This window comes from Platalea leucorodia (assembly GCF_965183815.1).
Source record: "Platalea leucorodia genome assembly, chromosome: 5".
NCBI classification, from domain to species: domain Eukaryota; kingdom Metazoa; phylum Chordata; class Aves; order Pelecaniformes; family Threskiornithidae; genus Platalea; species Platalea leucorodia.
In genome coordinates this window covers 4,397,493-4,411,224 of record NC_138827.1, presented here as the reverse complement: position 1 = coordinate 4,411,224, position 13,732 = coordinate 4,397,493, and positions in this window count along the sequence as shown.

Genomic DNA, 13,732 nt, shown 5'->3' with positions numbered 1-13,732 from the left:
GCCAATTGGCCTCTGGCAAGACTGGGAGCTTCTTACGTTAGTGTCTGCTCCATATGAGAAAGTGGCAAGAGACATTAACTCCAGCAAAGACCTTACTTACAGACTGAAGAGGTGAAGTGACTCACAAGATCCCATGACATGGGAATGCCAGGGCCAGCGTTAGAAACCAGTCTTTGAGACTCCCAGTCCAGCAATCTGTTTTGCTCCCAACCAAAAAATAAAGCAGGACTTTCATAAAATTCTACTGTCAGGCAAGCACAAGATTTTATATCTTCATCCAGGACATACTAGCAGCATACAAACTGGCCAGCTATCCCTGGCACCTGGCGCTATCAAGGTCTGTTTGACACACAGGCAATGTTCCTCTGGCCTTGCCGACCCCTGACCCATCTGTCCGCCTAAAAATCATTCATATAATTGCGCTAAAATCAGCAAATAATTGTCTATGTTGCTGCTAAAATCAGCAAATCCTCTGACATTGGAGAGGATTTGAGAAGCTCTTTCTTTAAAATATGCATACATACACACACATGTGCATGCACACACACATGTGCACACCCACACGCAGAACCAGTCACTAAAATATCGGCAGCCCTGACTTAGTAACAGTCGCATTTCTAGACTGCTCAAGCCCTGCAATGCCTGGTAAAGACTAAGAATCTGGGACCAGCTTTTCCCTGGTTACACCAGCACGATGAAGCCAGTGGGAACACTTATTAGTATTAGAACACTAATTAGTATTAGAACACTAATTAGGAGGATCGAAGCGTTCCCAGGTCGTAACTGGTCTTTGTGCACATGGGTGCAGCCGTTCACGCACGGGCTGCCGAGCCAGCGTTACTCTGCATGCTCACAGGGGTAACAGACTGCAGTTCACTCTGAGTTAATTTGTATTTAATTCATCATGGGTCACTTGTGTGTAAACACCTATATCTCAACTTCCTACCTAAAATCATGGGATTTTGTTGTTACAGCATCGAGGCAAGTATGGCACAGCATTACAATCAGACAGCAAGAGAGTACGCACTGCAGATGATAACCTCACATCCTACTTTCCCTCCCAGCCTCAGGGAGAAGAAATGTTTCCACAGAAGTATGCAGAACCAGCTGGGGAATACACCAATGTGAGCAGTGAGCTGGCAACCCTGGTTCATACACGCTCCAATCCACCCACCCACTGCTCTGAGAAATATGTAAAAACCCCATGATCAAATAGGGCTAGTTTCGCCATTGACTCAATTTCTCCCTATAAGACCGGTTCTGCTACCTGCGTACAGCTCCCACAGAAGTAAACTTGAGATTTTTTCCGACTGCAGTGTGAAAGAATTGAAGACGTGTGCCATTTTCTCAAGGCATCAATATTTAATACCTTTCTTGATAACCTAAACCGTAGGTTTCTCATTCTCTGACTTCAAAGCCTTTAGTGGTCTAACCCAGTACATCACATTACATAATCCAGCTTTTTTTTATGCTGAACATTAACTCAGAAAGTCCTCAGCACATGGAATGCAATACCACAGCACGTAGGCATTCAGGCCATGAAAGTATCTAAAGCTATCCGGCATCCCTTAAACCACACGGCTCCTAGCCCCAGCACTGGTCTGTAGATAACTTGTCATTTCTTTGCTATTCCAAGCTAGATTGATCTGAAGCAGATCTAAAATGACCTATCAGATTCAAATATTAAGGAAAAACTGTGTTAGTGTTTCGAAATGCCAGAAAATAAATATACACAAGGAGAAATAATTTAAGCTATCCAAATGTTTTGAGTGCAGAAATAACATCTGAAAAAAAAAGGTTATGGATGTCATTATGCTCTGAATACTGAAATCATCTTCTCATTGCAGAGTGGCAGTGCAGAAATAAATGAAATGTTATTTTTTGTAGAGACAGAAATAGAAAAGAACATGGAGATTACAATGCTTTTAACTAACACATGGAAATGTGCTGACCATGCAGGTCTGGTTCAAGGTGCAGCTCACACTTCCATGATGTTCTAGCAGGGACAGAAATGGAGAAAACTGTCAGGAGTAGACAGAGAGAATGGGAAATAAGAAGGAAGGTGATAATATCAGAGCTGTTTTGTTCAGGGAAGAGATGTGTGAAAGCAAACAGAAGTACAAATACAGTTAAGGTCACACTGGATGCCCCCATTTGCTAGGATAATAGTGCGTCCATGGAAAGGAACAGCGGCGGATTTAAAGCCGAGCAAAACAGGACCTGATTATCTTCCAGAAATCATTCCAGCATTTCTATTTAGGGAAAACACCTAAATGGTGTAACAATTTGAGATCTGATTTTTCATTAAAGAGTTTAATAAATTATTTTCTTGGTCGGTTAAGACTTACTGTGAGTTGTTCTTGCGGGTGAGAGGCATGTTCAAAGAGGTTTGCACCATTTTTTGCAGGATGCTTAGAGTTGTCTAGTCCTACTTGAAAGTTTCTTCCATAGCAAAACTTCTCAGCATCATCCCCCCCCACCCCTATTTTTAAACATAAGCTCTTCACACACATTTATGTATAAAATAAAAAGGGTAACAGGAATTAACACGCGCTGCAGTTTTCGAAGCCCATATTAGGAAACACTCACTGTGGCTAAATCAGTGCAACAGCAGTTTTGTTCTCAGAGGAAAATCAAAGTTATTCTAGTCATCCTCATTCCTACCACTTTCATCCTCTCCAAGGTACACAAATGGTTCCTCTTTTGTAACTGCAGTAAAGGAACTCGGAGGCATTTCGGCTACCAGTAGAATTAGACAATTTGCCATATTTCTCTTGCTGGGAAAGAGAAGGTAAAATCAGCACCGTGACATTGTGGCACCTCTGCAGAAGCTTTTTCTTCATTTGGCAAACGTCTCAACTGACAAAACTATACTGTCTTGGAAACTGGGAGTAAAACCTGTCCAAAGTCACTGTTTTCCCTTGAGCATAGAGAAACGCCTGTTATGGTTCCTACTTGATTTGCTTTTCCCTGTGCAGGATGGAGGGAGAGAGCTGCTCATAACCAAGCCTCTGAAGCGCTCATCAGACCTCTCCATCATCAGACCTCTCCATCATCAGTCCCCAAAGTAATTAGTGGAACTACACAATTCTGTAATGAGAGGGTCTTAGACTTTCAAACCTGGTTAATATTGTGCTGCTTCTCTCTAGAGTCCTGTGCTCAGATTTTCTGCTCTTTGTATCTTTCATGGCTCTTTACGTACAGTATGAACTGTTACTGGCCTGACCGCCAGTGTGCTGCATACGTGGTCTTTGAAAAGGTTCAATGATCTTGCCAGATGTGTCACCTCTAACCAGCAGGCTAAGGTCCACTCTAAAAAGAAGAGAAAGAAAACACCAGTCTTTGTGCTTTTGCAGCACAAAGGGGATTTTAATGATTATTGCTGTTAAATTACACCTGGAGCTGCATGGAGACCACTGGAAAATGTCTTTGACCTTGCAGTAACCTTGTGTAAACAATGTTAATCATGATTGTCTTCTATATTACCACCCCTGTTGCCTACTGCAATGCTAAGAAACTTCAGAGCATTAAAATCGTTATTGCCACAGTTAAGCAACGATCATTGCTTACATTATAAACGTAGATTATTTTTAATAAGTAAGATTTGAGCATACTGATTTGAAGAGAATGCAGTCAACCTCTGTAATGATCATTCTCTGTAAGCTAACTAGTGGCAAATAAACAAATAAATAGTCGATAAATTACCCCCACAGAAAGCTTTGTGGGGAACTTCTAGAAAGAAAATATGGAAATCAATGCGGAGACCTTCAGTGTGTGGAATTTTCTTTCTTCAGTGGAAAGAAGGACCCAGTTACAAGCTGTGCTGTACATGGGGAGATGCCTGCTGAAGCGGACTGCCAAGGGGGAGAAGAACGGCAGTGGCAGAAGATCACACGATAGATCCGATGCAGTTTGTGGAAGCCACGGTTTTGTTTTCTATTGCAACAAATGTGCAAGGAGGAGCTAATGCTGTTTATAAACTGTTGGAAGAAGCAGAGAGGCCCGTGGCTCGTGTGATCAATGGGAAAAACTCACCACAACAAGTGGCGGATGGTGTTTCTGTATATAGAGACGAGCAGACTTCAGCAGTTGGCCTCGAAACAGGTGTTTTTGCGTCCAAATTACAGGAAGACACTTGTGTTCATACCGGGTGAATTGCTCAGTTTGCTATGAACACTGCTGGCAGTGCTATGCACAATATGTCAGACCTAAAAAGCTTCTGTTTCCCAGTCACCACTTAAATTTTATTTTTATTTTTTTTAGTAAGCAAAGTCTTAGAGGACTGATAGTTGCCCTAGACACATCAGCAAAGACTCAAAAGGACGATCTGGGAGAATATGACTATCTTTGAACCAGTTCCCAAAGGGAATCAAAGCTGATGCTGAGATGACTCATAGATGCTCAAACAGCTACGCTGGCAGGCAGCGCTGGGAGGAGCAGCCTGGCTACAAACACCAGCCCAGATCTTCAGCCAGGAGTCAAAATGGTGTTTCCAGATCAGAACCACACGGGCTGTTTCCTCCATCACCCATTTCCTACAGAGACTCCTGTTTCTTTTACGTGACTGAAGGACTTGAGTTGGCCTTTGGTGGTCATCGCTGCAGGTGAACCAAAGCCGTTCAGGTCACCGTGCGTTATTGCGCAGAACAGATTAGCCTGTCCATTGCATGAAGATTCCAGATCACATAAAAGTTCAATAACCTGGGCACACTTCATTATATTTCATGAAATGGGGATGTTTAGATAAAAATAGAATGGGGTCCCTTTAAAATGGCTTTCTAGCAGAGGACAACAAGCCCAGCAGTCTTTACTCATTAAAAACCTCATTAAGGACAGAATTCCAGTTTTATATCTCTCATATTATCTGTGCAGTCATGTTTATCATGGGAAAAGTAAATGGGACTGTTCAGCTGTGAGACAACTGTGAGCAACCTTTCACCTCCTGTCTGTTATTTTTATATTCAACACGGAGCACATCTATCAAAATGATGCTGTGGATTTATATAATGACTTTCATCCCACTGCCTCGAAGAACATTATCCTAATTGCCGAGGGTTTGTTTATGCCCATTTTGTGGAATAAAGGAAGGCTTTCATTAGCTGATGAGAGGGGGTCCTACAGAACCACTTAGGAGCGCCGTGCGAACCTTGCTCTGTTAGCTCCCCTGGCCAGGCAAGTGGTCAAATCTTAGAAAAGATTTTGATTGCTCTACTAAAACCTCTATTTTGATTTAAGTCTTGATTAACCATAACATTAAACAAGGTTGCTGATATCAAAGTCACGGAAGATGTGTCACATCTCTGCCATTTTCTCACCCCCTGGTTTGCTGCCCCCCATCCTCACCTGATGGACCTCCGAGAGCGCTGCCACGCCAGGAGCACTCCGCACCCCCAGCTCTCCGGCTCTTCCCAGGGACGGCGTCGTGCTGGGCAGGACAACTCCTCCTCCTTGGCCTGGATGCTGCCTCCACAATGGCCCAAAGAGCTCCTGCATTTCTGCAGCCGAGATCATCTCTTCATGCAGGCCCACCGTGTTTTGTGCATCTGATGTACTTCAGAATAGGGGAAAATGGTACCACAGGTTAACGGGCCATCCTTAACTTCGCTCCTACCGCTCCCGCTGTTGAGGGAGCATCACTCAAAGTAGACTTCTCACACTGGATGAATTTTTCATAAGTTAATTGTCTCTGTCCTTTTCATGAATTAAATTAAACTGGGAACATCAAGCATATACTGTCAGCTTTAGCTTCAGGCGTCTTCACCTTTAGATAATTTCTAACAGCAAAGGATGGCTCAAAACATGTGGCTGTTAACACCTTTCAAATCAAATCAACTACTAACAAAAAACCAAAGGTAAGCCTTATTCACAGATGGTGCTTCATCTTGTACCATTTAACAAGGAAGACAGACAAGAATGATACCATTGTTCATTTTCATATCAATTGGCAGAAATTATCTTTATTAGAAAAATGAATTTTTCATATATTTACAATTTTTACATCATGTTTTACTTGGCACATGTGTTTTCCCCAAATAGTTATATACATTTCGGTACACACAGACATTCGAGTCCCCCATTCCCTTAATGTTTTTCTACATATTTAACAAAAATGAAGAACACAATACAATTTGTAAGACAACCATAATAATTATATATTTCTCTATCGTAAAAAGTTTGAAGCAAACATTTTTTTTTTTTTAGATATGTTTCAAAATATTTATACAGTATTAGCACTCAGTCATGCACTGGGTTAAAACATGGTCGGGGTGAACTGCTGTGAGACGGTATGCGTAACGCGGGAGAGAAGGGTGTGACTCCCAGCTCCCTCAAGCTGCCATGTGTGCTGTTGGGGAGATCCAACTGCCACCAGGATCCCAAGGGCAGGGACAGATGGGTGCAGGGGTAGCCGGGTGTATGCGGAGCTCTGTAACACGACATTTAAAACTGCGTGTGTACAGACACTTGTGTGTTAAAATTCATTTCAGTTTGCTAAACCTATCTAATAAAACAGGCAGTAATTGGAATGTCAAAACTAGGTTTTAATTATTCTCCTTTCCCCCAAACCTTTTCTTTTGAAGAATCCATTCGACTACGAATTTTATAATGAAATTCTGGATTCTCTTAAAAATTAATTATTTTATGCTTGATTCCATTTCACCAATATTCTTTCATTTCTGCTGTAACATCCTGATTTATTTCCCCAGCTGTTAAGAGGTCTCCAAACCTCTACTATTCTTTGCTAGCAATTGGAAATTTATGACTTACCCTTTGGTTTGAAATATTACACCCTCGAAGTGTTACAGTAAATTGCACTAGTAAATAACGGAAGTGATAGGCTTTTTAATTTACTGTGTATGGAATCAAATGGTTCCAAGATTTCTGGTAAGATGTTATTTATGGAATGCAAATTTCTTCTACTGCAATGTAGATTAGTTCTCCGTGTAACCAGTACAAATTAGTACACTTGGAGTTTTTTCCCCCATCAGAACAAGACGACTTTTCCAACTGTACTAATAACTAATTTTCTTTCTGAGCAAAATCCTAAGTTAATATTGTGAATTCTTATTTTCTCAAGATACAAATGAAACTAAACGGGTCTTAGGATGACGACTGAAGATCCAATACTAATTTTCAGTTACATCTCATTTTTCAGAGTTCAACTGCAAGTAACTTCTAATCAAACTCAAAATAGCAATACATTACTTGAAACTGTTAATAAATGGTTGCAGAATCTTTGTCACAAAACTGAATTTTTGTCTTACCCCTCATTCCCCCCCAAAATTTTATACATATACATATATATAAAGCTTATATATAGCTTTTATATATACATGTATGTATACGAAGACTAATCAGGACAATACATTAAATTTACATTATTCAAGTAAACAGGTAAAAATGTTTTTAAAATCGTAATTTGAGATTTTAAAATATTTCTGGTGGTTTTTGTTTAGCAGCACAGAAATATTAGTGTTTCATCTAAGCCAGCAAAAATCGTTAAACAGGATGAAAGGAAGCACAAAATGCCCTTCAGGTTTATTGTAAATTTGAATCCGATGAATTAAAATTAACATTATTAACTCACAGGTGAAGTGCTTCTGAGAGAACCTGAAACGTATGGATGCAAATTTTGCATAAAAATAGCATACTTAGTTAAGAATCAGGTAGGAGTTTGCCTAACACATTAATGAATTCTGTTTGTACCTTCTGGTTTCAACAGGGAAGACACAAGATATACTGTGCATGTGCATGTGGGTGTGAGGTGTGAAGACAGAGAGATCAAGCTGTTCTTCATCAGTGCAAAATGGACGTTCTGAAATGAATAACACTATTTCAAAATATTATAGCTGATATAAAATATAAACTGTAAACAGTTCTTATTAAAATTGCACTAGTTTCCTTCCTAGCTGCTCACCATTTCACATGATGCAACTCCCATACCTTTGCAACATGAGGTTTGGGTTTGTTTTTTTTCATTCTGAGCGTGAACTGCACTAAGGATCTGCTCTCCCATCACTCACACACACATCCCTATGTAAGTCAAAAGGTGTTTTGCCTAAGTTTGCAACCCAGACCTAGGCCAGGTAAAAATGAGCTAACAACAAATTTTCTTCTTGCAGACAAAGGACTTGGAACCAAGTTCGTCTCCAAGACACACTTGCAATGAACTGTAGACAAAATTTGACCCTAGCGAATTTTCTGTTTCTGGGTTAAGGTGGAAAAATTAAAAACTATTCAACTTTCCCTTTGAAAAAAAGCTCAGGAATTACTTCAAACAAATGATTCCAAGGTATTTTTGGTCATAAGTTTTTGTTAGAGCACTGTAAGTTTAGAAAAAAACCCGAATACCGCAATCATCTCTTGGTCAAAATCTCCACATCGTCAATAATAGCAAGCTCAAAAGCCTGTGCGTTGAGAAAAGTGATTCTGACTTAAACACCAGTGCTAAATACTGCCTCCGTGTGCAAAACTGATTTTGAAAACATCTGCACGGAAGAACACATGGGCGGCCACTGGTACACACACCAGCTGATCCTTCCCGGGAATGTCTGTTCTTTAGGTATCCTTCCTCAGCTCCCTTAAGTAACACGTTTAATGACCAGGTGTGGATCGCGCAAGCTGACGCAGGACTTTAAAGTCAGTCACCAGGCCCATAGACCCTCTCTGGCCATGAATTTTCAAAACAGTATGAGAAGACATCCTTTTCCTATGGCTTTGTTATTTACAGTGAGCATCATTTCCAGCTCTTTCGGATAGGAACGCTCCTCTGACGTGTTTTCACGTGTCCTAGCACAATGCAATCCTGAACCCAGCAAGTCCTTTAGCCTCTTCTGTAATAGGTATCAAACACTACAATAAATGCTGCTAGAGGATTTGTGGATTTAGGAGGTTTGGAAAAGAGAGCAGAGAATCACTTTAAATAAAGCACTGCTGAAATGTGTCCCACGGCTTTGGGAGATTACTCACACATGACTAGGTTGGAAAGTGTATGCACGCACACGTGTGTATACTGTATATATATTTAGGTTAACAAGTTTAAACTATTAATAAACAGCTTCTTATGGTATTTGGTAATTAAAATATCAGGCTTGTATCATTCAAAATAGTGCAACCTACATAGCAATATACAGGAAAATTACACACATTGTTCCTATTACCATTAATATGCTTGTGCATATCAAGATGACAGGATACCCTTTTCCATAGGATTAACCTTTTGCATATTTAATTGTATTCTTTGGCCCATTTTCCTGTGAAACCTCGTATGACAACATAAAGACTTTGGCTTTAAAAAAAAAGAAACCTCCCGGTTTTTCAGTGACTTTCAGAAACTTAAGTAGAATTCAAATCACTTTAGTTAAAAATTATGATTTCCTCCAGAGACCAGGCACCCCGCAGCCTGTCACAGACCACCCGCTAGTGTGGATAACGGTGAACCTCCAATTTAATTTTTTTTTCACTTTTGAAGATCATTTACACTTCAAATGTTGCACAACACATCCTCCAAAATTTTTCTCGACTCCTCTGATCTTGTCCCAACAGTGAACAAGAAAGGGCTCCTTCCCCAGTAGCACGGGAAGGCACAGCAACCTCGAGAGGGCCTTCGACTGCATCACTACGAGTCCATATGAGGGCTTGCGATGTGAAACAGAAGCCAAAATACATTTCCAAAAGGTTTTTGCCATTAAACACCATTATTAAACGGGCTCGATAAAAAAATCATCAGACTAAAGAATCCTGTAGCAATGATGTAACACAAATCTCTTCAAAATGGCTATTCTTATGTACTGCAATGCACAGAACAAATTAAAAAAATGTATTCTCATAATGCATTTGCTGAGAAAAACATATCATTTCTTCTAATAGTACCAGAAGTGCAAAACAAGACATTCTCCATTAAAATTTCATGTCACTGTAAATATTACCATTTGCCCACATTAAAGCTTAGTACCATTTATGAGAAGTGAGGAAACCTTCATCAATTCCCAAGCAAAGTATCGTCTCACTTGGAACTTTACAGTGCACTGAATAAGTATCACAATATTTACTGGTATTTCTTTTCACAGTTTTATAACGTGCACATAGGAATATAATTTTTGAAATATATTAGTGAAAACAAATACTAATACAAAAGGGAAAGGACAAAACATCTAGGAATATAACTGCTTATCACCACTACTTTTTAAGAGTTGGAGAGTCAAAACCATCTCTCTTTTAAATATGTAATACTATATTTAGTGTGGTTATCTACTAATAAAGGTATTGCATGACAACGTTACAGCATGGTTATATTCTCTACTAATTTAGCATTGTTTTCAATACAGGTAAAGAATTAAGCAAAAGGAGTAAAAAGTGTCATTTAAGTGCAAAACAACAAAAACCTGGTAAATAGTGAGGTAACTTAATTTTACTTATACAATTTCTGGTTCTTAAATTATAGATATGACAAAATCATCACAAAATCAGCAGTGGATTCTTACAGCTGTTTAGACTGGCATTCATTTTAAAAACAATTTCAACCACAGCAAATATATTCTGCAGCATGTAACAAAAAAGCTCATCAACCTGCGAGAAGAACTCAGTGCATTTTCACTGCATTGCAGGGCGATGCACCCTTGTAACCCTGACTTCCAAAGCTGCAGGACATTGGAAGAGCACATATTTAGAAAGCATACTCTGTACACAGCTCGAGAGAAGCAGGGCAAAAAAAAATTAAAAGCTTGACTGAGGTGAAATAAATGAGGAGCTTATTTACAGAGTGCAGTAACCCTCCCCAGCAGAGCAGAGAGAAGCCAGGCAGGATTTCTGCTCCCATTTAACAGGGCAACAGACACCAGAAAACATAAACAACCACCTCTCCATCCCACAAACATCGCTGCTACACTGTAATGAAGGTGAACATGGGATTAATTCCACAATGAAAGCTGAGCACCAACAAGAATTTTACACTATGTACAATATGTGCACATCAGACAGAAGAGTCTGCATGAGTAGAGCGATGTAGGAGACGGGACGGTCTTGAGGCTACTCCCATTTACCTTAACCACAGCTTCACAGGTGACTCCAGCCAGAGCTGGTTGAACCTTTCCTCTATCATACCATATACCTGCCTGTACTTGCATTTATGCCCACAGATAAATACACACCTGTGATTAAACTGTGCTCCCTCCTCGTGACAGTAAATACTCACATGTGGCTAATACATTTAATTAAGACAGTACAGGCGAGTAGGGCAATGGCTCGTATCATAAAAGTCATACTTTAAAATGCCTTTATGCTCTTTCTAGAAGTTCCTTCAGCACTGTTATACTTTGAAGACTCAGCTCTCAATAGGAAGGAAGTTTAGATTAAAAAAATAACATTGGTAAAACAAGCAATTTAAATGTATCGCCGGAAAACTGTTTTTACATTGCCCTATATGGGAAAAATATCTACTTTAAAAGGATTTCTGAGCTAAGATAGGACTAGAGCTGGGAAAGGGAGTTTAGCAAGGGAATGCAAGACACTCCATCTTGAAAGAAGCACGTGATGTGATGATTAACACTTAACACAATCTGGCCAAGCCACAGGATGGTTACTGCTCTACATTACCTAAGAGAGGATTTTGCCCTGAAAGATCTGTTTTCACTAGGTTTTATATACCAAACATCTTAAATGCAATGTAAAACCACAAAAAGATTCACCTCTTGAATTCTTCCTAAATCCAAGCTGACTCTTAGACCCTTAGATTCGTACCTCAATTCCTGTTCTACGTTGATGAACTCAGCAAGGGAAGGAATAGTACCAAAATCTTCCCCATCGCTAAGATGCATACGCTACACTGCAGAAATATGAAAATAGCACGTTATTGTACAAGGAACAGAATCTGACACTTTTATTTCATGCTGGATAGTCCCATGGTATAAAGAAAACGATGATACCGGCTGGGCTGGGAGTACCGCACAGCCCCCGAACGACAGGTGCTACCTCAGTAACTACTTGCACAAGCACAGGAACCTATATGCACCTGCAAGGTTTGACTCGGTATTGACTTGCAGATTTAACTAGCAGATTTTTGAGGCTGGAGATAAATAGATCATTACTTTTCTAAGCCCACCTAACTGAGATGTCTAAGTTAGGAGCCAATATTTTCTAAAAGGTCGAGAGGTAAGATCTTTCAGGACACACCACACACATAACTGCTTCCAAGCCTTCAGTGCTCTGAATTACCATCCGGAGGGAGCTTTCTCTCTCTCTCTCCCACTGGCAACAGAAAGAGCTCAGCCTTCCAGCACAGAAATCCAAAGCCACACACACAGCTCTAGCTTTTGCTTCCTTTAAAACTATGTAAAAAGATTTCTTTTCACCAGGAAAAAAAACCCAAAAAACTCAACACTCCTGATTTCCCTTGTGGGCCATATTTCACCTCCTAAGTGTTCCTGAAAGATCATAGAGAAAGAGACATGTATTTATGAGATGCTGCCAAAACACGGTGAGCTGGCGGTGATTTGGTTTCTGTTTGTCCACAGCACTCTTTCTCCTAACCGAGCTTCTTAGATAGCAGAATAATGAATTCAGAGCAAAAGCTGCAAAAACATTAAATGAAATTTTCCAGAAATACAAAAAACTCTTAATTCTCCTTAATTTTATCTTCTATATTAAAATATCTTATTTCCATGCGTTTAAGTTAGTGGGTGGCTACACTGCTCTAAGAACACAAGCAGAACACAAAACCCATTTGAAAGGAAAAAGGAAAATTTACTGTGGTGAAAAGGGAAAGACAAAAACATGAAGAAATTCTACAATGTCTTTAAAAGAGGAAAAAAGCAAGAGGCAGGTATGTCTATGTAGCTGTTTTTACCTCCATGTACCTACTCCATTCCTCAGCAATTCAATATCCTGCCTCCATAAAAGTTGTCGTCCAGGAGCAGTGTAACACTACAGGACATGCTACCAAGAATGGCCCATATCATTTACAGCCTGATTCAGTTCCAGCTGGAGTCACGGGAAATCTTGGTGATAGGAATGACCAACAAACTGCTAGAGCTGTAATCAGGAAAATGTAACAAGTCACCAGCACCATCCAGAAAGGTACAGAAAGGATGGCCACTTATGCAGGAAGATTCTTTTCTCCTCTTCAAGAATAGCAGCAGCTAGAGTGAGAGAGAGGGAAATACAGAAAGTCTTGATCTCGGTTGAATTGAAAGTCAGTGCAAATATATCAACAAAGCTCAGGCAATACTCAGAATTCCACGCGCTCTATGGCTGAGCCTCACAAGCTGTGGCTTGTGGCTCTGCGGTTGAAGATTTTTCTTCAACTTCTCAGCTGCTTCTTCTTTACACGTATACATCCGCAACCACACCAGCTACTCGCCTACAACCCTACACTTTAGCCTCTTCTTCCCCCTTTATTCACTTGTATTATATGCCAAGATCAAAGCAACAAATGCATGCAGATTCTTATTCCCTCTACTTTCAGTATCTGTGCTTTGTTTTTCTTTTTTTCTCCTTTAAGGCAGCATCTTATTTCCATGTGAAGAACTGCTGTGCAACATTATCAAGTCTTCCCTCTGCCTCTTTAATTTGTTTTGGTTTAGGGGAGGTGGTTGTACTGCATATTTACAGCTAATAATAATAATAAATCTCTACAGTCACCAGAAATCTGCTCAAATCCAAAAAAGCAAACACTGCAATATATTTCTTTATAGCTAATTTGCTTGTACACTTCACAGAAGGATAAATCCACCTGGGT